The 25038-nt window shown below is 57.1% G+C and overlaps 1 protein-coding gene across 1 annotated transcript in view; it reads left to right on the plus strand.

Moving 5' to 3' along the window:
* Positions 1-25038, plus strand: part of IQSEC1 (IQ motif and Sec7 domain ArfGEF 1) — a 367317-nt gene that overhangs the window by 195827 nt on the left and 146452 nt on the right. The window lies entirely within an intron of this gene.

A 25038-nucleotide genomic window follows, 5' to 3' on the forward strand; every position in this document is an offset into this window, starting at 1 on the left:
GTTATGACATTTGGGCTCTGTCCGAGGGTGGGTACCCGCCGGGGTGGGGGGGGGGGTGCTCAGTCACTTACAGCGGTGGCAGAGAGAACAAGATAAAGGACGGCAATACGACACGAGCGGGAGATTTATTAATGCAATGGGGGGAAATCGCGAGGCCTCCAGAATCAGCTCCTTAATCAAATTTGCTAACAACTGAGATCATTACCATACTGACAGCTTAATTAATGGTGTCTTAATTAAGGTGAGCCCCTTTCAGACTGTAACTACACTTAACAGGGTAACCACCGTCTTACGGGCATGTCACATCCTGCTGCTTGAACATGGAAAGCTGGGGCTACAGGGAGTTGGCACTGAGTGTGAAATTCACAGCTTCTGGAGGGTTGGGGGCTGAAGTGGGGCGCCTCCTGCTCATTCGTTCATTCACTCTGGCTGGAACTTCCGTGACCCCTCACCTGACATTCCTCTATTCCTTCCCTGCCCAGTGCTGTCTCCATGTGCCCGCTGCCGTTGGTTGATTGGTTCACCTGCTAGAACGTACCAGGGCAGAGAGGTTGACAGTGTGTTAGCTGCTGCTACCCTAGCATCTAGAAAAGCACAAGCATATAGTAACTGCTCAATAAATCTCTGTTGAATGAATGAATTATGGATCTGCAGCGGGCACTGCCCGAAGCAGTGGGGCACATTGCTGAGTAATAGATAGTTTCTGCCTTCTGGGAGCCTGAAGGCCGGTGGGTGAGACAGACATGAACAGACACTCTCAATACACAGTGCCAAGGGCCGGGACAGGAAGATGACCCGGCGATGGGGAGGGTCACTGCATCCTACAGCAGGCATGTAGTGTGAATGGGAATTTTCCAGGTGGTCAAGGAGGGAAGAGCACTCCAGGTACACAAATGTCAGGCCACGATTGCAAGAATTTTGCAGGCATAAGCTCATTTGACCTTCACAGTGACCCTGGGAGGTGGGGCTGTTATTATCCCTGTTGTGCTGACAATGCCACTGAGTTATCAAATAATTTGTCCCAGGTGGCACCCGGTGAGGGGGTAGCACAGGGCTTGAGGCTGCACAGCCAGCCCCTAAAGCCCAGCTCCGGTGCTGTGCGTATACTAAAGGCTTTTACTGAAAGCAGCTACGTCTGGTCCGAGCCCCAAGCGTGAGGGAAAAGACAGAGACGACACTGAAAATGTGGGCAGGACCCAAGGCAGAAGTCACCTGGAGTGCCAGGAGTAGACTGTCTCTGCAGGTAGTGGCCGGGAGGGAGCCATGGAGGGTCCTGATCAGGGGTAGTGGCCATGGTTACATGGCTGGACTGTGGGGGAAGTGGGAGGGGAGGCCAGACAGGGCTCTCATTTGTCCTTTTCCCATGCCCGTAGTAGGGCACGTGTGTCCCCAGAGACTAGTGACATCCTAGGGCCTCAGACCTCCACACCCCATTTGGACAGCCAGGAAAACTGCCGGCGAGGCAGAGGCTGGCTAAGCAGGGGTGAAGCTTGCTCCCTGCAGGTCTGCTAATGGCAGGGGCTGGGAGCCAGGATGCTCCTGAGAATGCCCCTGGATCATGGTCTAACCCCGGTTCTGTTGTAGTCAACAGGGGCCCAGGAGGCATTGTTGTTGGGTGCCGACTGAGCACCCACCGGGCTTATCTGGGGCCGCCACTTTCCCTTGCGTGTCTCACCCCACCTGCACTCTGGCTCCTGTTGTCTCTGTGCCACCTCACCCCTGCCCCTAGGTCTCTGAGGCCCTCCCAGGGTCTTCTAGAACAAGAGAAGGACATTCCACTCCAGCTCTGGCCCTGCCTGGCTCTGTGATCCTGGGCAGGCCTCTCGCCCTCTCTGGGCCTGTGTTGTCACCCGGAAGCAGAGCGGCAGGGTCAGCTCTTGCCGGGTACCGGGCCGCACGGGTGGCTGGGAGGAGAGGGACCGGTGGCTCCAAGAAGGGGAAGCTGCATTCAGACACCCTGAATCTTTCGCACACACCCGAGTCTGCCTGTCATACGTGGTCACCGTGGGGTCATCGTCCACGTGCCAATTCATTCATCCGACCAGGTCTGTGTGCCAGCCCTGGTGGGGCGCTCGCAGCAAACAGCTGCGGTCCGGAGGGGCGGTGAACAAGGCCGCAGGGGCCCAAGCCCTGGAGAGACGGAGGGAAGAAAAGAGGGCGGGCGCCGTGGAGCAGTGGGGTGGCCCTGCTCGCACACTCCCCGTCTCTGGCTCCAGGGCCCCTACCGCCTCCCACTTCTCCTGTCCTGCGCTGACCCCGCTGCACCCCACTCCTGCCCAGGCTCTTGGGAGACAGAGTTCACGCCTCCACATTTTGGCCCCTGCTGGTTCCTCTTCCAGGGATACCCTTTCCGGCCCTCACCTCAGGCCCCAACATCCAGCTCGTGCCTCTTTCTGGACTCCCCAGGCAAATGGGTCCCCTCGCTGGGCTCCTGGATCCCCGGGCCTCCCCTGTGCCACACTATAGGGCCCTCTGTTGTCACCGACTACCCGCTTCCCTGTCTCCCCCACCAGACTCGGGGCATCCCTTGCAGGCAGGGCCCCACTTTGTTTCTCGGCAGCCCTGCAGGCCCTGGTCTGGCAAGGCACCGACAACCTTCTTTTTAAAGTTGTGGTAAAATACACACGTAACATAAAATCTACCATTTTAACCATTTGTAAGGGTGCAGCTCAGTGGCATTCCTCAGTGCTGGGGAACCCGGGGGCTCAGTTGGCTGAGCACCGTCCTCTTGATTTCGGCTTGGGTCATGATCCCGGGGTCATGGGGTCAGGCCCTCAGTGCTTGGGATTCACTCTCTCCCTCTGCCCCTCCCCCTCCAAATTAAAAAAATATATATTAAAAAAATATATATATATATATATTCACAGTTGTGCAGCCGTCCACACCATCCATCTCCAGAACCTTTTCATCTTCCCAAACTGAAACTCTGTCCCCATTAAACACTAACTCCCCATTCCCCTCCCCCAGCTTCCACCACCACTTACGTTTTGTCTGCTCTAGGGACCTCATATAAATGGGATCATAGGTAGGGTATTTGTCCTTTCGTGACTGGCTGATTTCACTCAGCATTACGTCCTCAAGGTTCATCCATGTTGTAGCATCTCTCACAATGTCCTTCCTTTCTAGGGGTGAATAATATTCCATTGTGTGGATAGACCGCATCTTCTTTATTAGTTCACCCATCAATGGACACTTGATGCATCCACGTTTAGCTGTTGTGAATAACACTGCCATGAGCATGTGTGTACCAACATCTCTTCCAAACCCTGCTTTTGATCCTTTTGGTTACATACCCAGAAGTAGAAATGCTGCATCATCTGGTAATTCTGTATTTAGTTTTTAAAAATTGTTTATTTATTTTGAGAGCCTGGGGGGGGGGGGTGGGGGGAAGGCAGAGAGACAATCCCAAGCAGGCTCTCCACTCAGCGTGGAGCCTGACGTGGGGCTCGATCCCACAACCTGCCAGATCATGACCTGAGCCCATATCATGACCTGAGCTTAACCGACTGAGCCACCCGGGCGCCCCTATATTTGATTAATAAAAAAATTTTTTAGTGTTTACTTTTGAGAGAGAGACAGACAGACACAGCGTGTGAATGAGGGAGGGGCAGAGAGAGAGAGGGAGACACAGAATCCGAAGCAGGCTCCAGGCTCCGAGCTGTCAGCACAGAGCCCGACGCGGGGCTCGATCCCACGAACTGCGAGATCGTGACCTGAACCAAAGTCGGACGCCCAACCGACTGAGCCCCCCAGGCGCCTGTACATTTAATTCTTTGAGGAACCAGTGTATTGTATTCCACAGCAGCTGCACCATTTTACGTTCCTTCCAGCAATGCACACGTGTTTCAATTTCTCCGCATCCTCAACACTACTTGCTATTTTGTGTTTGGGGCTTTTCGTAACAGCCATCCTCATGGTGTGATGTGGTCTCTCGTTGTGGTTCTGATCTACCCTTTCTTTGATAAAGGCTGAGCGATGCAGGCCTCGCACTTTCCGTTGGACCGCTTAGCTCCGGGGACCCCTGGCATTGACTCAGGAGGGGTGGGACTGGCTGGGCACCCGGCAGTGCCTCCACTGCCTTCACTGGGGTCTCTGTCCCGGGACAGAGGGGAGATTCGGGGGGCTCTGGGCCCTCCATCCAGAACCCAGTCCTTAGGACATAAGCATTCCAGGGGGATGGGCTCTCTGGGGGTGCCTGGCACACAGTAGGTGCTCAAACAATTTTTAATCACACAAGTAGTACCTGCTTCGATCTGGTTTTTTTGGTGATTATTTATTCATATAATTGAGAGATAATTCATCCACATGGAACAAAACTGTCTGTACACAAGAGCACCTGGGTGGCCCAGTTGGTTGATCGTCTGACCTTGGCTCAGATCATGATCTCACAGTTTGTGAGTTCGAGCCCCGCGTCGGGCTCTGTGCTGACAGCTCAGAGCCTGGGCCTGCTTCGGATTCTGTGTCTCCCTCTCTCTCTCTCTGCCCCTCCCCGGCTTGCATTCAACAGAGTCTCTCTCTCTCTCTCTCTCTCTCTCAGAAATAAATAAACATTTTTTTAAATGTCTGTACACAGTACAAAATCAATTCCTCCCGAGGGACACTGCTGTGTCTGCTTCCTTCAGGTCCTTCAGGGAAGTTCTGTGTATTTGCATATGTGCTTTATTATTGAGATGCCCCAGCTGCCAAACCAGTTGCATAAAGCAGTTTCATTTCCAATCACTGCTTTGAAGTTCTGGATTTGAGCCAATTAAAAGCTCAGTTTGGGGGACATGGTGACCAATAGGCCCTTAAAGGAAGCAGCAGTCTCCTGATGGGAAGCCCTAACCCACCAGGCCTCAGGGGAGCCAGTTCGTCATAGCTTCACCATTGTCACTTTGGCTGACTCTGTCCAGATCAGCCCTATTGGGCACATTTATTAGCACCTGTCCAGCACCGGGCCTGGGCTGGATCCTGGGGGACCACAGCCCCTGCCCCTGGGGAGACAGATACAGGTAGAACTGTCTGTGTGGGGACAGAGAGTAAGTTGTGGGGACTTTCAGCAGGGCTGCACTGCCTCCTTGGGGCCATTGGAGATGTTAGCAGGCATTATGGGGGCCTCAAGGAAAGGTGTCTGGCTGGCAGGGGTCAGAGGTCTAGTTCCGTGCACCGTGTGGGGCAGGCCTGCACAGCCAAGAACCTGCGAATGTCTAACCCCAGATTCACGGGATTGAAAATCCGTGTGTAATTAACCGAGCCTGGGACCTCACTCCATTCGACATCCGCGCTACAAAATGCATTTCATATGATTTTAATATACATTGAGTTTCCCAGGAACACACTGCTCTTCTCACAGTCGAGGGCAGATCAGACTTTGGTATGTTCAGAGCTTTGCCAAGTGCTGTCACCATTCAAAGGATCCCGTCACGGAGGGCAGCATCCCCTGTGGCACCGACTGGTCGGCAAGCCCCTGCATCCGTCTGGGTTGGAGCCACCGTCGCCTAGAGAGGCAGGCAGCTGACTTCCTCATTTGCCCTGTGGGACAGCCAGACCCACCGCTATCACACCTGATGCCTGTCACTTCCTTGTGGGTCACTTTGCTCCTTTTCTGTGTTGTTACAGTGAGGGCATTCTGTTGACTTTTGTTTTAAAATATGCATGTAGATAGATCTGTTTATTGTGAGCTCTGTTTCAGAACAGAGAAGGGGGTCGCAGAAGGTTTGGGTTGTAAAAGAGAGGGGTGGACGAGGGCTCCTTGTAATGGAATGGTTGCGTGTTTTGACTGGGAGGGTGGGTATGTGAACCTGCACGTGCGATGGGAGGACATGGACCCAAACGCACACATGCAGACGCATGCACATGAGTAGAAGTAAAACGGGAAATCTAGGGAAATCTAGGACGGTACAACGTCAGTATCCTGGTGGTGATATTGTCCTCTACACATAGGATTTCTCTCTATTACTTTCCAGCAACTACCAGTGAATCTACAGGGGTCTCAAAATAACAGGCTTAACTTTTTAAAAGGGCTGAGGACCGGTGCTGGGTCTGATGGGCTACTACGAGACAGGAAGACCAGCAACCCCCTGTCTTGGTCCTTCCAGGAGAAGCCTGTGTGGTCACTGACCTCTGTCGCCCTCCCCTCCCTGACAGGTGAGACCCCTTGACCTCTCCCCAGCCAGGGGCACGGGGACCTGCTTCCTTCCCTACCCCAGAAAGACAACATAGGCCCCTTTTGCTGCCAGCCGGTGCCTGGTCAGCCCTGGCAAGAAGGTTGAGAGTCTGGAGCTCTCCCTAGAGACCCTAACCCCAAAGCACCCCACCCTCCCAAAGCCTGGGCCCGGCCCCACCTAGAGGCTCCCCCAAGTGGGCCTGGACCGTCCACTCCCTCCCACTCAGCCTCCGCCCAGTGCCACCTGTGTGGGTGATAATACAGCCACCTCATTCTTCCTCTGTCCCCTCTGTCCCTCTGTGCCCATTCTCAGGGAGACACAAATCAAACCTTCGTTCAAATGCCATTTGAAAGCAAAAACGTAACCCAGCCAACTAAAACAAAAAGGTTAAGGGAATCGAGTGTTTTTGATGAGCCTGTCGTCCTGCAAATTGACTATTCAGTGAATGGGATTTTGGCAAATTGACTTGTCACGGGTTGAGGGAGAGCCAGGACAAGGCCGGTGAGGCTGGGGATGGCAGGGCTGAAGCCAGACCGAGTGTGGTGTGGGCTCAGGGCCCGATGCACCTGGGATCTCGGCGGCTGGGCTCCCTGGACAGACCCCAGCTGGAGGACTCTGGCCTCCCGCTCTCGTCCACCTGACCTTCTGGGGATGAGCTGGGGACACAAGGCCTGGGCTGGAGATGCCCCGAGTCTCCCAGTCTCCGGTCACGCCTGACCTTGTTGGACACTGGTGCACTGGCCTGTCCTCAGAGGGACAAATCATCCAATTGTGACAGGGTCCCACTGGAGCAGCCTCGGAGCTTAGCGGGCAGCCCATCTGAGCGTGGCTAATTGCAAGATGTTTTATTGGCTTCGGTGGTTCCATTCCTCGTCAAGACGGTCCCGGCATCTGTTTGGAATGGTTAATAAGGGAAGTGATGCATTTTTAATCACCACAGCCCTCACTGAAAATCACAGCCTGTGTCTCGCCACGCTTGCTGGGCCCTGCGATAACACAGAGAGCCTTCCTCACATTTGCTCTCATTATCGAACAAGAGAGAAACGCCCGGCTTCACTCCGTTGTCACCCAGATGGCTGCAGGCACCTTCCAAGTCCCTCAATCCCCCATCCTGGGTCGGCTTCAGTCCCCGACAATCTCCAGGGCTGCTGGGTGATTAGGCTGCCTCAGGGGAGCTCCCTGAGACCTGCGCAGGGGGTGGGGGGACAGTGGAGCTGGGAGGGGGCACCGTGTTGGCATTCTCGAGGGCTTTTCCAATACCACCCCCTGACACAGGGCCCAGCCACCCTCCAAGAAGTTGCTCAGATGGAGCCCCATATCTGCCACCTGGTGGCAGTGGGACTTGGGACAAATGGCTTAACCTCTCTGAAGTTCAGTTTCCTTTTCTGTCAAGTGGGGCCAATAATTCCAGCTTTGCAGGGTAGCCATCGGGATTCAGTGAGGTAATAAAGCACTTGGTGGATCTGTGACCTAAAATACTGTTCTCGTCCCCTGCCTTCCCTGGATTCTCACCACGCAGAGAGAAGCTTTGGGACACACTGGGGCTTAAGAAACATGGACATCTGGGAAGGGAAGGAAGCCAGGCCGAGGCTGGGGAGCGTACTTAACCCAGGAGCCCTTGGGTGGCAAAGGACAGAAACTCAAGTCAGAAGAGATTTGAATGGTTACTATCCGGGCACAGCCCCGGGGTCTGCTTCAGTGTGGCTGGTTCCAGGGGCTCTAATACTCTGCTCTCCTGTTTGTCTGCCCCTGGGGTCATGTTCCCCTGTGGGAGCTCTGGCCTCCCATCTCACTGGTCAGCCCTGGGGCTCATGGCCACTCCCGAAACCACCTCCATGGCCCAGGGAAGGCTGCATGCCAATCAGCTAGCTTCTGTCACTTGGCTGCCTCTGGAGCTGGGCGGGTGGGGTCAGCCCCACCTGAACCATGTAGGGGGAGGATTCACTTGTGTGTGTTTGTGGGGGCGGGGCAGTAAACCGAGGCTACAGACAGCCCACTGAGCATATTTGGAAGCAGAGGGCAACATAGGCCAACCTGGCGGCCTCAGCTGGGTAGTGGGCATATGCACACAGCTGCCAAAACCACAGGTAGGCACAGGGATGCCCCCCTTCACCCAGGCGGCCGGCCCCTAGCCCCAGCACAGAGCCTGGACTCACTGGCCCTGAGTGCCAGGGGCTCTGCGGATAGGAGGACAGGGTTTACCCCTGGGTGTATCTACATAAATCCTCAGGACCGCCCCCCACCCCCATGCTCGATGCCCGGGACCAGCTGACCTCCCACCCCAGGCTGCCGCACCTCCATCCTTCTTAGCCAAGCTGGGACCTATAAATAAGAAATCATTTTTCTTACCACTTCATCTTTGCTCTTTTTCCCAGTAGTATGTATTTAAAGAAAAAAACAAACAAACAAACACTTTTTTTAAGCTGCCTGGGGCACCGTATATTTCCAAAAAAAAAAAAAAATTGTGTTTCAGATCAACCTCACATCCTTTTTAACCAGCACCTCAGGGAGGGGGAAATCCTGTCTGCACCTCGTCTCCCTGGAGGGGAGCAGCCTGGAGGAGAGGCAGAGTGAGGGCTGTGGGGCAGGCCTGCCCCGCATCTGTAAATGGGCCATTCCCGGGCCCCTGAGGCCAGAGTGAGGACTCACAGAGATGACTTCTGGCGGCACAAAGGGGTTCTCAGAGGAGAGCAATTTCTCAGCAAGGGTGAGGCCCTCAGATGGCCTGGGCTTCTGCAGCCAGAATGTACAGGGCCTGAGATTTGTCCATGGCGTTTCCCAGGTTAGAGAGCACTCACTAGGAGGTACCTATGAGGCTCAGAGCCACCAGAGAGGCAGAGCAGGGTCTGGAGGCTCTTCCTTAGAAGAAGAGCTCGAGGCTCCAGGAGGCACGTAGCTAGCCTCAGGGGCCCTGTGGGCTGAAGGGGATTCGGGCCTGGGTAGTCCGGGTCCGGGTCCGGGTCCTGCGCTCAGCTGATGTGTTCCCTGGACCAACTGTGGGTTCCCCCTCCTGTTCTCAGGGCTGTTGCTTCCTCCTGGAGCCTAGGGGTGAGGATCTGCCAACCCCAGAGCTCCACGGGCAGGGTGGGTGCTGCACGGGCCAGACATGCTGGGCGTCCTCCCCTCCAGCAGCCTTCCCCAGCCGCGCTGTGCGTATGGCTTTGCCTCTGTAGACACGCGCTTAGCCTGTCATCAGGCCTCAGATAGGTATCCCTACCAGGCAGCCCCAGACGGGGACATGAGCCCTGAGAGGACAGAGCTCTCTCCCAGGGTCACCTAGCCCATCAGTGGAAAGCCAGGGTGTGGACTCTGGCTTGGGGACAGCAGGGTTGCTCACCCCCTCTCCTAGGGCCACATCTGTCTCACTGACATTGCACACATATCGGGTCATAGGATCTCGGGGCCAGGCCCTCAGGAGCCTTCCAGCCTCCCCTACTTGCTCCCTCCAGCCACACCCCCCTCCTTTTTGTGCTCTGCAACTATCTCTGTACTGACTGAGGGACCAGAGACCCTGGGGAGCTATGCCCAGGAGGTGGCACTTGAGCCAGGCCTTAGTGACAGGCCAGAGCCTGACGCAGAACAGCTCTTGGTGTTTGTCAGGTGAGAGAAGGATGTCCCACGTTGTCTCCTTCAGCCTGAAGTTTGTTGTCTGTCTCTCTTTCTTTCACCCAGAAAGTGCTGTCCAGAGGGTGCTCCCATGCCAGGCCTGGGCCGGGTGGGGCAGGCATTATGGGAAATGCCAGAGGTGGTCCGAGGGGGAGGCCAAGGCAGCTCATGGAGTGGAGTGTCCAATGAGGGTCAGCCCGAGGCCGCGGGGGGGGGGGGGGGGGGGGAGGGGGCGGGGAGGGAGAGGAAGGCATCAAAGGGGTCACAGACTATAGTACTCAGGGGTCTGCCTTGGGGGTCTGGGTGGGTGGCAGTGCTATCACCAAAATGGGCCCCCCCCATATGGGAATTGCTGGTACAGAGAGGGGAGCTGGGGGAGGGCCTGGCTGGGTGTTCTGTAGGTTGGAGTCTGGGGAGGTCAGGGGCTGGGTCGGACTGCCACTCTCACCCTCCAGTGGGGACACTGCCTCCATCCACCCACTCAGCTGAGCCACAGACGGACTCTGCCTGCTGCTGCTGCAGCCACCAGCCCACCCCGTGGGCCAAGGACACCCAAGGCCTTCTGCCTGGGCTGTAGCCATCTGCCTGGAGAGTGCTCTGTGTCCCAAGCAGAGACCAGCCGTGTGGGGGACAGAGCATTCTGTGATGGCATCTTGCCACCCCTGAAATAGAAGCCCCCACTGAATAGAAGCTGAGCTGCTTTCCTCTCCAGCCCCTCCGTCCCATGAACCGAGGGTGTAGGTTAGGGCTCCCCTTTTATCCAGACACCACCCCCCCCACCCCCCACTAAGGCTTTGGGGCCCTCTACAGCCCTTGAGAAGCTTGGGGCACCTGGGTGGCTCAGCCATTAAGTATCTGACTCTTGATCTCAGCTCAGGTCTTCATCTCAGGGTCATGAGTTCAAGCCCCGAACTGGGCTCCATGCTGGGCTGGAGTGGTGGTATTGGGGGGCTCAGTGGGCCTCCTTCTCCAAGCCAGGCTTCGTTCCTGCAGCAGATGCCTGGCCTGGCCCCGTGTGCCACACGAGGGACCCTCACCTTGAACGTGCACAGCTGGCTCCCGCCTCAGGCCCTTCCCTTGCTTATCCATTACACGGAGCCCTGCCCTTCAGAGCCAGCGGTCACTTCTTCCTAGGGGCTTTTCTTGGCTGGTGTCTCTCCTGTCTCGTGCAGCTGCTCCTACTTTCTGTACTGGTCCAAGTGGCCTTGTCTGTGCACATATCCTTATCTACTTTTCTTGTGTGCCCCCTCCGTCCACACGGACAGTGATGGGTCTGTCTTATTCACTCCGTATCGTCCTGTGCTCGGAATAATGCCCCTGATCACATCCGGGAGCCTCTGTTTTCTCATCTGTGAAGTGGAGATAAGGACATCCCACATCGCAGGCTGGCTGTGAGGGTGATGTGAGTCAGTCCTAAGCTCTTAGAGAGCCTGGCCCAAAGTGGGGACTGCATGGTTACTAAGTGGGATGAATGAATCACTGTCCCCAAATGGCCTGACGCACCCCCACACACACACACAGAGTGAAGAACCACTTCTTTAGACAAACACCCTCATGGTGCAGGCGGGGAAACTGAGGCCCAGAGAGGGACTAGATGCCCTCGGGGTCTCACCCAGGGCCCCTGCCTGGCCACCCTGATCTCTCTCTCCACGCCTCTGCCCAGGGGGCGTTGCAAAGAGACACATCCCACCCCCATCCCACCGCCAGCAGGGAGTTTTCCAGACTCAGGCTGAGCTCCTGGGCAGAACTGCCTGGCAGGACGGAAGGGCACAGAGGCCAGCCTGGAGATAATCGTCTCACTGTGCCGCTGGGCGGTGGGGCCTCAGGCTGGCAGGCAGGGCTGTCTGGGGCCCAGAGCCAGGACAGGAAGGCAGAGGGTGGGCAGGCAGGAGCCCTCTGTGGCCTTTTCAGAGGGAGGCCCCAGGTGGGGTTTGGGGGACTGGGCGGGACAGCCCGGGCATGAGCCAGCATGGCAACGCTTCACATCCGTCTGTTTACAAGGCACCTCCAGTCTGTAAGCTCCCAGGAGCCTCATTAACGGCCTCTGAGGCGGGAAGATCAGCCCCGTTTCATAGATGAGGAAGCAGAGGCTGGGGCAGGGTCATTTTGCTTGTGAGACTAGAACTGGGAACCCCAGCCAGTGGGCAAAAAGCCTCATGCCTGAGGGATAAGGGCACCTTCTCTGTGTCTCTGCTTCCACGCCCCCAGAGAGGCACCCTGCTTACTGATTCTGGAGGCCAGTGGTGAGGGGCGAGCACCAGACCTGGCCCTGGCTGTTAGCTACTTTCTCCCCGACAGCCGGTGGAGGGGTCAGAAGCACACACCTGGTGCACCATTGCTCACACAACCTCTGCGGCATGTCTCACGGCTGATTCCTGTGGACCTGGCGTCGAGTAAGGGCATTCTGCGTGGGGCACAGTGCCACCCAGCACGTTCTCCCTTGCGCTCATCTCTGCCCCAACAGAGAAACTTCTGGAGCCCCGAGATGGCCAAACACTCACCATCACTGCCACCAGGAGTGTGTTGGCCCAACCTCTTGGGTCAGTGTCTGTGTGTACCCAGAGACATCAAAACACTCCCACCCTGTGACCCAGAAATTCCAGGAATGGGTCCTAGAGGAACATCCCAGCCTGTGCACAGAGGCCGCATTGATGGGACGGTCCCGCAGCTTTGTTTACCAGGAGAGGAGAGATGGACCTAAGCCCAGCGCCCACCTGGGGCGATGAGGAACCCACAGGGGTTCCAGGCAGCTTCCAAAGGGGTGACGTGGAGGGGTGTTTGAAGACCTAAAAACATGCTTGAGACAAGTGTGGGGTGAGGGGGTGGATGTATCTTATAGAACAGAATGTATTTCTGTGTAACCAAAAAACATATATACGCCCAATCACAGGCACACATTTAGAGAAAGGCCCAGCCAGAAATACCCTCAAATAGTTACACTGGTTAGTCCCTAGAGAGCTGGGACGGCGGATGATTTTATTTCCTTGTTGTGCTCTGCTGTTATTTCTACAGTTGGTGCAGTGGGCATTTATTGCTTATTTAATGAGAGGGAGGGGGCCCTGTAACTGGGAGGGGTACGGCCTTCCCCACCCCTTTGGAGACTGACGTAAACTCCACAAATAGGTCCATTCCGGGACCTGCGACAGTCTGTAGCTGGCTTGCCTCAAGTTCCCTCCTGGGTCATGCCCTCGCTCTAGACATGGACTTAGCCACTCACTGTTCTGTATGAGACAATAATACCTGTAGAGGCTCCCGTGGGAGGGAGGGGTCCCCTCCTATGCCACGTGGCCTCCAGAGCCTCCTTCTCCCCTCTGTCTCTGCTCTCTGCTATCTCCCCATTCCTTCTCAGAAACAGACAAACTTCCCCCTCTGGCCTGAGACACAGTAACTCTAAGCCACCTGTAGCAGCCTGGACCCCACCACAGAACTCTGCAGGTAGCCCTTCCAGAAAGCGCAGGCTGCCCAGAATTCTTACAGCAGCGACCATGTTCTTTTTAAAACTGACAGAACTTCCCAAGTTCGGAAGCTCCTAGGGGATTAGCTGGTCGCACATCAAACCCATCCGGGGAGCTTTTAAAAATGAAGGTGCACTCGAACAGACATTTCACCAAAGAAGATACGCGGGTGGCAGGTAAATACACGTAACAATAATGGTCAACAACATGGGCCGTCAGTGAGATGCACCCCAAAACCACAGTGAGCTCTCGCCCCGTAGCTATTAGAGTGGCTGATGTAAAAAAAAAAAAAAAAAAAAAAAAATAGTAGCAGCATGAGACGCTGGCAGGGATGCGGAGAAACCAGACCGCTGCTGCCTCACTGTTGGGAATGTAAGACAGTCCAGCTGCTCCGGAAGACAGTTTGGCGGTTTCCTTTCAGAGTAAATGCACGCTTCTCGTATGACCTAGCTATTGCACTCTTGGGCATTTATTCCAGAGAAATGAAGACTTATGGTCACACAACATCCTGTATCAGAATGGTCATCGTGGTTCTATTCAGAACAGCCCCCAAACTGGAAGGTGCCCAGATGCCCTTCGGGGGGCGAATGGATACTAAACTGGTGCATCTGTGCCGTGGAGGACGTATTCCGCAGCCGTCAAGAGGAAGGAAGTAATGATGAACTTCCAGGGACACTGAGTGAAAGTCTACGATTTCATTTGTATAGCATTCCTGAAAGGGCAAAATGGTGGAGCCGGGGGACAGATTGGTGGCTGTCGGCAGGGAGGGACTGCGGAGGACAGGTGGGCGTGGCTATGGGGGGTAGCACAGAGAGCCTGGTGATGGAACAGTTGTGTGATTGATCACGGCGGGGGACTACCGCAAGCGACCCGGTTGTAAAATTACATGGAGACCCACATGCATGTGCTCGTCTGGTGAAGTCAGAATAACCTCGGCGGATTTACCTATGTCAGTTTCCCGGTCTGGATGGTGTCTGTAGTTGCACAAGGGGTTATGGCTGGAGGAGGCTGGGGATGGGGGTTCATGGGACCTCCCAGGACATTGTATTTTACAGCTTCCTGTGAAGCTATGGTTTTTTCAAAGGAAAGAATTAGAACAAAGCAAAGGTGCAGAAACACACCCCCAGAGGCTGTATGACTTAATTGGTCCGTCTTAGGGCCCAGGCATCCGTACATCAGTGTTTCTCAGAGGCTCCGTTCCTGCTGTACAGCCAGGAATAGACACACTGACCACCTTCTCATTCAGCAGAGGGAAACTGAGGCCAGAGAGGGGAAGGGGTTTTCCCAGGGCCACAGAGCTGCTGCAGGGTGACTGAAGGGGATGGCATCCAGCTGCAAGCGGCCCAAGGTTTTTCCTGCTGCCCCGGGCTGGGACCGAACCAGGCAGTTTGTTTTCATGTAAACTTTTATTAAAATACAGTGTACAGCTTATTGCATTGTCACAAACAACACACTCACGTAATCAGCACCAAGGCCCCAAAACCAAGACGACCCAGGCCCCCTCTAGAACCCCACTCATGATCAAGCCCCCTGGGGCCCTGCCAGTCTTGGCCCATCCCCCAGGGGAGACCTCCCCTGACTTCTTACAGCACACAGAGGAGTTTTTCCTGTTCCTGAACTTTGTGTAAATAGTTGGGTGCTGTTTAGAAGCTGTGCCAGGGGAGACTGGAGCAGCCAGTTTATTCTGAAGGAAAAGGAAGTGGCCTCCCCAGGAGCCCCATAAAGGAGGGCTGGGGGTGGGGGATTCAGAGGACGGACTGTCCCGGGGCGGTCTTCCTTGTCCAGGGTGTCCGGAATGGGCTATTTATGCCCTGAGCTAGAACTGGAGACCAGAAGAGGAGCTGGAGCCCTGCCTGGCTGACTGAGAGCCCTGTGTCCATGAACCTGGTCCAGGGTCCCCCAAAGATCCTGGGGCCCCTGAGCAGGGGGAGGTACAGCAGCACCAGTCCTCATGTAGGACTGGTGGCATTGAAGAAACCACCTCTCAGTTTCCCTGCATATAAAATGAGGATTTTATATATGTGAATAACACAAGTATCTACTAATGTAGAATCAATGTTAATGTAACACATTAATATTTCACTTCTCTACTGTTGGTGTTAGGCATTAATATATTCTATATTGTATGTTACATAACATAAGACATATTGAGTAATATGCAAATCTTTTTAATCCTATCTATACTAATGATAGCTGGCATTTATGGAATGCTGATTCTGTATCTGGCATTGTCTTAAGTGCTTTAAATGTATAAACCAATAGGGTGGCTGGGTGGCTCGGTCAGTTAAGCATCCAGATTCGGCTCAGGTCATGATCTCGCGGTTCATAGGTTCAAGCCCTGCATCGGGCTCTGTGCTGACCACCTCATCTCGCATCATCCGTGTGAGGTGGAGCTCTTATTATCACCGGAGGAGGAGGTCGAGGCTTCGAGTTTCTGTCGCCCCCAAGGTTGGACTGGGCTGTGAGCTCAGGTGGTTGGTTCCAAAGCCAGGTATGCTCAGCCAGGCGGTCTCTCGTGTTCTCCGAGCACCCTCAACCTGGGCCTGTCCTGCACGGGCCCGAACCTTTCCTGTTGACCGCTGGGCTGAGCAGCAGACAGTGGTGAGCGGAACGGGCCTCCATCTGTGACTCCAAAGCTGCATGGACCCAGCAGGGCGCATGGCAGAGGCTGGTTCTCCTCTTAGAGCCAGTCCTCACTGGGCTGATGGAGGGTCAGTGAGACAGCAGGAAGGGGACCGCCAAGGGGCTCAGGCCACCGAGGGGACCCCAGGGATAGGCAGAGAGGGTGGGGAGGAGTGGAGAGCCCAAGCAGAGGTCACCACCCGCCACAGGGTTTAGGGTTGGGCCACGGCAGGCCAGGTCAGCCCTGCGTGGCTATTAGGGCCCCTCAGTCCTGTGGGGGCAGGCGGTGCTCAACAGACAGTCCCCATCTTCACATGCATACTTCAGTGACAGTACTATCTGCTTGGAAAATCTCGTGCACCCTTCAACATCTTGGACCCGTGTGTCACAACATAGCAGAGTGTCACTGTACCTCCCTGCTGGGCTCCGTCGAAGACTGAATGAGTTGATCGCTGTAAAGTGTTAGCAGCAACGCTTCCCTCATAGCACATAGGAACTGCTCAAAATATACTCATGGTCATTGGGGGAGTGGGAGAGAGAAGGAAGGGAGGGAAGGAGGGAGAGGGGAAAGGAGGAAGGAAGGGAGACGGTAGTCTGCGTGGGGGGTCAGGGTGGGCAAAGAAGGCTGCACCAAGGAGTTGACATTTGAGCACAGTTTTGCAGGGTGAATAGGAGTTTGCTGCGGGACAAAGAGGCAGGGGGTGGAGTGGTGTTCCGGGTATAGAGTGCCTCTGAGCTGCACTGGTAGCGTTTGTAAATTCCTTGTGCCTCATGAGGTTTATGCAAGGGTTAGATGAGAAACGCACCTGGCACTAGGGGGCTCTCATACTGGTATCTCCTCACCTGACTGGAGAGGCCAGTCACTGGGGGACAGGCTTTGAGGGCTGGGTCCCCTTGTCTGGACTAGGGGCTTCCCAAAGGCAGGAATCGCTCGCCTCTGCCAGTGAGGGTCCTGGCGCGGCAGGGAGGTGAGGCCTGCCTCACCAGCCCCGCCCTTTCTCCCTCCCAGAAAAGCCATCGCTCACTGGGGCAGGCGCAGGACAGCAAACAGTCTGGGACAGTGACGGGGTGGCATCCTGACACCGTCCTTTACGTCCCCTTTTCTTGTGGGCTCTGTCAAGGCGCTGTTGACACAGGCACAGTGCACGGCCCTGGGGCGGCTCTGGTTCCAGGGGTGAGGGAAGCTTGTCTGTGGCCTCTTCAGCCGGGGCTGGAGAAGGAGGGGGCGCCTGGGGCAGGGCTTGGTTCTGGGGAAGCTAATCTGCTGAATACGGGACCCAGAAAACCAGCGATGCTTTTGTTGGACCGGAAGTGGGGATGTGGAAGGGGGGGGGGGTCGGCCTCCAGCAGGGAGAGTTTCCTCCATCAGGGAGTGGTAAGGACAAGTAGGTAAACCGAGGCTGAAGCTCAGATGACCCGTGGTAAGCACCCAGCATTGGCTCAGCATGGCAAAGCCCAAGCGCCAAGCACAGGCCCACGGGAAGCAGGGGCCTTGGGCTTCTGAGACATTGGGTGGGGGAGAGGTGTGCAGGGGACCCCCAGTGGGGAGAGGTGGTGTCCCATGAGGAAAGACAGCCTGGCATGGGAGGAGAGGTGGAGTCCAGGGACAGTGCCTCCACGGCTGTGTCGGCTGTCATAGCAGCTGCTGCCCGGAAAGGCAGGGACAGGGCAGGGGGAGCCAGGCCACCGAGTAGTGACAGGCACACCCTAAGACCCCAAAAGCCTCAGACACTGGCCATGCTACCGTGCGTAGCAAACAGAGGCTCCTGTTTCTTTCTCCACAGTCATTTCACATCCATTATTTCCCCCTGTGAGTGACTTACTGTTACTTACCATCCTTTTGCAAATGTGGAAACTGAGGCACAGAGGGGTGAAGGGACTTGTACCAAATCCATGGTGAGTCAAGGGTGGAACGGGCCCTGACCTCAGGTAGGGCTGTCTCTGGGGCCAGAGACATCAAGTCTCTTTGCCGGGCCTCTGGGCACTGGGCATGGAGATCGTGGGCCTGGCCTGTGGTCTGCAAGGACTTGGCGGGGAGGCCTCTTTGGGGACAGAACACAGTGGTCCCAGGCCGGACAGACCTGAGTCCCAATCCCAGCCCAGCCTCTCAGAGCTGTTAGACTCTGCCCATGGTGCTAACCCCTCTGAGCCTCAGTTTCCTCACCCACAATGGGGGCTAAGAGGCTGCCTCACAGGTTGCTGTGGGACCTCGGGCAGGGCCCCCTCCTCTCATCTGACTGCACCCACCTGCCTTTAGTGGAGCCAAAATGTCCAGGGCACACAAGTCCCTGCCTTTGGGGAGGGACACCCGAAAGGCAGTGAACAAGCACACAGATAAATGGCTTAGCCCTTTTTACCTAGGGCTCTGAAAGAAATAAAACTGAGTGATGAGTGGAGAGCATAAGGGGCTGGGGCCGCTATAGACACCAAGGAAAGGCCTCTCTGGCAAGTGAGTGATGGGGACTGAGCATCCTAAGTAAAGGGAACAAGTGCAAAGGCCCTGGGGCAGGAACATGTTGCAGGAACAAGCAAGGCAGCAGGTTGGTTGGAGGTGTGCCCACGTGGGCAAGGAGTGTATTGTGGCCTTGGGCAGTGTTCACAGCAGGACCTGGGTTCAAATCTGGCTCTGCTCGCCGGATGAGAATCCTGAACAAGCGACTTCTGTGAAATGGGGTAGGATGAGAGGAGGGTGCAGACGCAGGGGCCAGCTCCTGCGTGGCAAGGGTTTGTCGGGGGGGGGGGGGGGGGGCATGAGCAGAGCTGCACACTAGCAGGCCCAGGCCCCAGTTGGGTCTCTGACTACAAAGAGCCTCGGCCTGGGAGACTCCCTGGGGGACCTCGGGCCTTGGCTTCCCCAGTGAACAGAGAGCAGCTGGACTTGATGCTGTTAAAGATGCTTTGTAACTGAGCTCTCTGAGCGGGGGTGTGGGAGAGAGACAGAGGGCGAGAAAGCACATGGTTTCTTGCATGTGGGCGCCAAACCCTTCCCGGGGCTGCTCACCCACCCCAGGATCTGTCCTGGGACCACCCAGTGTGGCCTGAGCCGGCACAGCCCCCGGGAGCATTTGTTGTGTGTCGGGGGTCACCGGTAACCCTGTCTCACTTCTGTCACCCTCAGGAGTTCCCTGGAGACCAGAAGCAGCCTGTCCACTGACCGCTACGGGTACCGTCGCTCCCTCCACTCTGGGCCCACTGTTCCCATCGGCACCGCGGGTGGGCCCCAGGAGGCATCAAGGGAAATTAGTCCCCCCATTGGGCCCTCAAACTCCCCCAGGGACCAGCAGTACTGCTGACACATCCCCTGAGGACTAGTCCAGCTAGGAATGGTCCCTCAGGGGCTCGGCTAAGGGTTCCTCTGAGAACCAAGGCTGGTGGTCCCTCTGAGGGCCAGCCCACAGCTGCCCGTTCCCGTGACGCCCAGGCTGCAGCCCAGGGGCCAAGCGGATGCTTCCAGTTGGTTTTCCGATCGCGGTTGGTGGAAGCCGGGGTGTCTGAGGACCTCTGCCTTCACATGGCTTTTGGATCTTGTCGTTTCTACGAGATGTCTTCAGAAGGAGGCATTGTCTAACGTTACAGGAAGGGGCCAGAGACTGAGGCACACAGGAAGGTCCCCTGGATCGGAGGTCAGCCGATCTCTGCTCACAGGCTGGGGCCACAAAAGACCAGGAAGGGGCAGCTAGCTGGCCCCGGCGCGGCGTTGGCATGGGGAGCCACGTCCAGTGTAGCGGCGTGAGTCGGGGAGGGGTGGACTGGGCCACGCCGACTGGAAATAGGCGCGTCCCTCTCCGTGGGCGGGAGATGCACCACCACTGCCAGGAAAGGGCATATACCCGGTGAGGAGCCACAGGGCTGGATGTGGCCGGATGTGCCCAGCCAGGGAGGGTGAGGCAGAGGGCCCGGCGGAGCTGAGTTGCACCAAGGGGCCCGAACGGCCAAAAGCAGGCCCAGTGGCCTTGAGCCCCCTGCACTGGCGACACGACAGGGCCTGGGCCCCCTGTGCAGAGGGCGGCTCTAGTAGTTGCTCCCCTGGGATGAGATGGTCATGGCCACCAGCTCTGAGACCCTAAAGCTGCCTGAGGCTGTGAGAAGGGCAGAGGGGTGCTTTCCTGAGCCAGCGTGGGGCTGGTGGCTGCCGGCACACTCCGATAACCCTGTAGGGGGACGCTCCACGGCCACAGCCACACGTGACGCTAACAGGCGTGCGCGGGTGCCGCGAAAGCTGATGGTGTCCTACTTCCTCACGAGCATTCGGAACGGGTTGGTGTTAGCCCGTTTCACAGAAGTCGCTGGTTCAGGATTCTCAGCTGGCCAGCAGAGCCGGACTTGAACCCAGATCCTGCTGTGAACGCTGCCCAAGGCCACAATACACTCCTTGCCCCCGTGGACACACCTCATACCCTCAGCTCTTGGCACAGCGCTTTGCACAGTCTCACACGCACCGCGTGCAGAGCATTGGCACCCTCCGTTCCTCACACGGGCGGACCCTCACTCCATCCCTCCTGTGCGTGGACTCACCGCCCCCCCCACCCCTAGCCACGTTCTGTTTTCGCAGACTCACAGCTGGACGCCCCTGCCTGGCCGGCCCGGGGTGCTGGGCAGGTGTATGGGTGTCTGTGGCAGAACGGGCTGAGCCCAGGGTGAGAGGCTCACGAAACTCCTGTAAACCAGCTGAGCCACCGGCTTCTCTGAAAGCCACCAACATGTCAGATGGTGGTGTGGCTCCACCCGCTTTGTCTACCCCCGCCAGCCAGCTAGTCAGCACTCTGCTAGGGGCCGGGCCGGAGAAGGCTCTGGAATGAAGGGGGGCAGGGGGTGAGGCTTTTGTCCCAGAGTGTCTGGGGGTTGGGTGGGGACTGTCACGTGTCCCCCTGCCCCCTCAGGTTTAACCCAGACCCAGCTCCCGCCAGGCCTGGCAGGCGGCCGTGGTCAGGGAGCGGCCATAGTAATCACCCCCCTGAGGCTGGCCGCACTTGGCCAGTGCCTTCACAGTCCTAGAGGACCAAGCTAGGGGTCAGAGCAGACAGCAGGACCACCCTCAGCTCTGCCCTTTCCCCTCCTCCCCCCAGCCCTTATTTCAGGTGTCAGGTGCTTGCTACACCATGGTCAACAGCGCTGCCTTTGCTGGGCTACTGTGTCAGGCGGGGGCTCAGGCAGCAAAGGAACAAAGGAATCAGGTTTTAATACACTGTGTCGGGTGGCAAATGCTATGAAGGAAAAGAAATCAGGGTGAAGGGGATAGAGAGCGATCGGAGGGTGGCCAGGGAAGGTCTGTGAGGAAGTGCCGTTTAACCAGAGACCAGAAGGAACGTGGGGGTGAGTCCCATGACTGGAGGAAGCGCATCCAGGCGGTGGAGATGGCCAGTGCAAAGGTCCTGAGGTGGCACATGCTTGGCCCATTTGAGGAACAGAAAAGAGGCAGGCGCTAAACAGGATCTGCCCCCATTCCTGTGATCCTGCAGTCCCACACATCCTGACTTCTGACCCTCACAGCAGCCTTGGGACACAGGCAGAGCCAGGCTCGACGTTCGCATTTCACAGATGAGGAAAACTTGAGATGCAGAGACCAGAGGAATATTGGTGCCAGATCCAGGCCTGGGACCCAGGGGCCTCACCTACCCCTACCACCACCTGACCTCTGTGCCCTTTTCGTGCAGCAGGGTCACCAGCTTTGCTGTGGGAGCCTCTGGGAAACCTGGCCCTCAGGCCCCAGTGGAGGGGAGGAGGTGCCATTCGAGGTCCTGGAGGCCCCATTCACGGCTTGGGAATTCAGAAACAAAGGTCCCAGCCAGTAATTGCCTCCTTTCAAAGGCACAGCCGGCTTCCTCTGCCACAGGCGTGAGAGGGAAGCTGATGTCCTTGTCCGGGGGAGAGGGGCGGGGCAGCACTCCGCGGGGCCTGTGCTACCTTGGCAAACAGGCCAACAGGCTCATCACCCTTGGCAGATGGCCACTGTCACCCTCCGTCCCCATCTACCCCGCAGTTACCAGCCCGGTTATCCAGTGGCTCGTCTCTCCCCAGCCCCAGAACAGCGTGGGGCTTCCTGGGTCCAGCTTGGACCCATCCTGTTGGTGCTGGGTGTGCCCTTTCCCTCACTGGGCCTCCCTCTCCTTGTTTATACAAGAGGAGGCTTGGACTGAGCCATTTTAAATGCCCTTCCAGTTCTGACTGTCCACGATGGGACACTTCTGAGAGAGCTACTCTCCGAAGCAGGGGAGGGATCATTCTCTGGCGTGGGGGCTCTCCTGAGCCCTGGGGGATGTTCAGCAGCATCGAAATGCCACTAGATGCCAGTAGCACACTCCTTCCCGGTTGTGGCCACCCCAGACTTCTCCAGACATTGCCAAGTGTCCCCTGGTGGCGAGGGGGACGGTGCCCTAACAGCCGCTGGGTGAGAAGCTCTGCTCAGCATGTTTGCCAACAGCAGACAGAAAACTGCCCTCCTGAGCCCGTTGACCTTGTTCTTGGGCTTTGCCAGAGCACGGGGCTGGGGTCAGGCCCCTGAAGCCTGGCGGGCTTGCTCAGCGCCGGCTCCCATCTGCGGCCGATGTCTCCTGGATGTCACCCCTCACCCACGGGCATATAGTCTTTTCTGAGCCTCAGCTTCCCCATCTTCCAGCAGGGGAGGGTTGTAAGGATGCCGAGGGACCACCGCTTTGTAAATGATGTTGAGCAAACCGGGGACCTGAAGGAGCGGAGGTGTGAGCGTGCTGTGCTTTGTGGGTCCAGACCCTACCATTCTGCTACCCAAGATCCTTTGTTCCTTCAACTAATGATGACAGGGTGCCAGCGGTGGGCGAGGCGTGAGGCTGGCCCGTGAGATGGGCTGTGAAAGGAAGGGCGTGGGCCCTGCCCGGGAGATGCCCAGGAGATGCTCGTGCCGCAGCCACGGCAGAGAGGCAGAAAATGAGTGAATAAACGGGATCGTTTCAGAGGATGGCATGTCCAGGGGAGAGAATGAGACAGGGTGTAGGGTGAAGGAGGCTCGGATGGTCAGAGAAGGCTCTGAGGAGGTGTTGGAGGTGATATCTGTTGGATGATGAGTCTCTGCCCCACGGGAGGGGGCACCCCCAGCAGAAAGCCCTGCACAGAAGACCTGAAGGGGGTGGTGGGTCAGGGGGTGCGAAGGGGGCCAGGTGTCTGGGAGTCGGGAGCCTCAGAGAGGTCAGATGGTATGGTCGGTCACCAGTCGGGAGTTTGGTCTTTATTCTGAGAGCAGCGTGGGGCCACATGAGGGTGTGGCCAAATGACACGAAGGTCCCTGTGGCTGGTGTATAGGGAATGGTCCCTAAAGCGGTCAGAGCAGAACCAGGACCCACGGGCAGGGATGGAGAGAGAGGCCCGGCTGGTGGTTCTGCTCCATTGCCTGTGACTGCCAGGTCCTGAGGCCACCGAGCCACCCACTCTGCCTGTCCCCCCCCCATCCCCCCACCCAGTTCCTGCCCAACAGCCCCTGGCTGGCCTCGGCCCCTCAGCCCAGCCCAGCAGCTCTTCTCCCTCCCTCCCTCACTAGCTACAGGAGTTCCCCTCCCGGCAGCCAATGAGCAGCTGTCATCGAGGTTCCATTTTAGATTTTATCAATGTGTCCCTGTCGCCCGGGCAACCGCTCCTGGCGGCCCTGTCAGTCTTTCTCCGCCTGCCTTTCAGAGCCAAGCTGCTCCCACCCACACCATGTGGCTATGTGGTGAGTTCTCGCTCACTCGGGCCGGACCAGGATTCCACCAAACATAATTGATCTGGGTGTCAAGGTCAGCGTTTGTCTGTCATTTCGCCCCCTCCTTGCCTCACGCCCGGGTCTTTGGGGCCTGAGCCACTCTGGGCCAGGCAGGCGGGTGGCCGACTGCCCGGCCAGGTGCAGGCACGGCCGCCAAGTGTCCGGGGCCTGGCTGGAAGAAGGGGCTTGGGGAACGGCCATCAGGAGCCCCCAGCATCCAGACCCCCCAGGATGACAGTCCAGGGGCCCCTGCAGCTGGGCACAGCCAGGGCTGCCTCGGCATACCCTGGGGACCCGCAGAGGAGCCCCAAGAAGAACCAGCCTCCAGAGACAGCAGCAGTCTAAGACTGGCCGGGTGAGCCGCACCAACGAGTTGCTAGGCTTTTGTGCGCGCTGCTCTTTGTATTGGAGGCGTGTGCTCTAGGAGCGGGCTGGGCAGGGCAGGGCCATGTGAGTGGGGGCTGCGGTGGGACCAGGGTGGGCCTGCGTGGCCAGTCCCCCAACCACCCCCAAACCCTCTCCAACCCCGGTGGAGGAGCCACAGTGGTCCGGCTGGAGACTGAAAGGTGAAAATGCTCAAGTTCAAGGCCTTTTGCCTGGATTACTGGCAGTTCCTGTGCCTGCAGCCGCTGCATGGAGTCTATAAAAGGTATGTGGACGGTCTGGGGAGGACCTCTGCCATAGGGCAGGGGGCTGTGAGGTAAAGTCCCCCCCACACCCTGGCCTGCCCACTGGAGGGCCTTCCCAGGTCGGCCCAGGGTCCTTGCCAGTGGCCAGGAACGGCGGCGGCCTGTGCTGTGGGTCACTTTGCAACTTGGCGCGATTGTCCCCTCCTCTCCCTCCGGCCCTGAAACCGGTAGGCTTTCTGCAGGGAAGTGGTCACCCCAGAGTGTTCTGTGGCCAAATGCTGCTTTCATTGTTTCTTGCTGTTGGGGTCCTCCCTGGAGTGGACTTGATCCTGGGCAGGTGTGACCCCACAGGAGGGCAGCCTGGCCCTGCCAGGGTACATTCCCTCCAGCCTAATGGGTGGCTCATCTGATTAACAGGCATGACTACCTGGATACCAAACAGGAATTTGAGAACTGTTTGGGGAGGCTGAATGGGGGGTCCCTGGTCTGGAGGTCAGGAGACCAGACTTCAAGTCCCTTCCCTTGCTGTGTGACTTCGGGCAGGCTGCTTTCCCTTGCTGAGCCCCGGTTTCCCCATCTTTAGGTATTTGGAACTGATAACAGCGGCATTTGGGGACTGCTCCCTGAAATGATGCAGGCTGCCAACGCCATGCGTTCAAATGTTAACAAACCTGACAATATGGTCTGCACGTGTGTTCTGTCCGCTCGCACCCCTTGGCCGAGAAACGCCGGTGCCTAGGCCAGCAGGAGGGGCATCGTGGAGCCATCCCCGTGGTCGCCTTGAAAGATCTGGGAGGAGGGAATCAGAATACCAGCTATTCTGAGGGAATTAGTTTTTCCTGATTTCACACTCTGTGAATTCCATGGGC

This window comes from Prionailurus viverrinus, chromosome A2 (assembly GCF_022837055.1).
Source record: "Prionailurus viverrinus isolate Anna chromosome A2, UM_Priviv_1.0, whole genome shotgun sequence".
NCBI classification, from domain to species: Eukaryota; Metazoa; Chordata; class Mammalia; order Carnivora; family Felidae; genus Prionailurus; species Prionailurus viverrinus.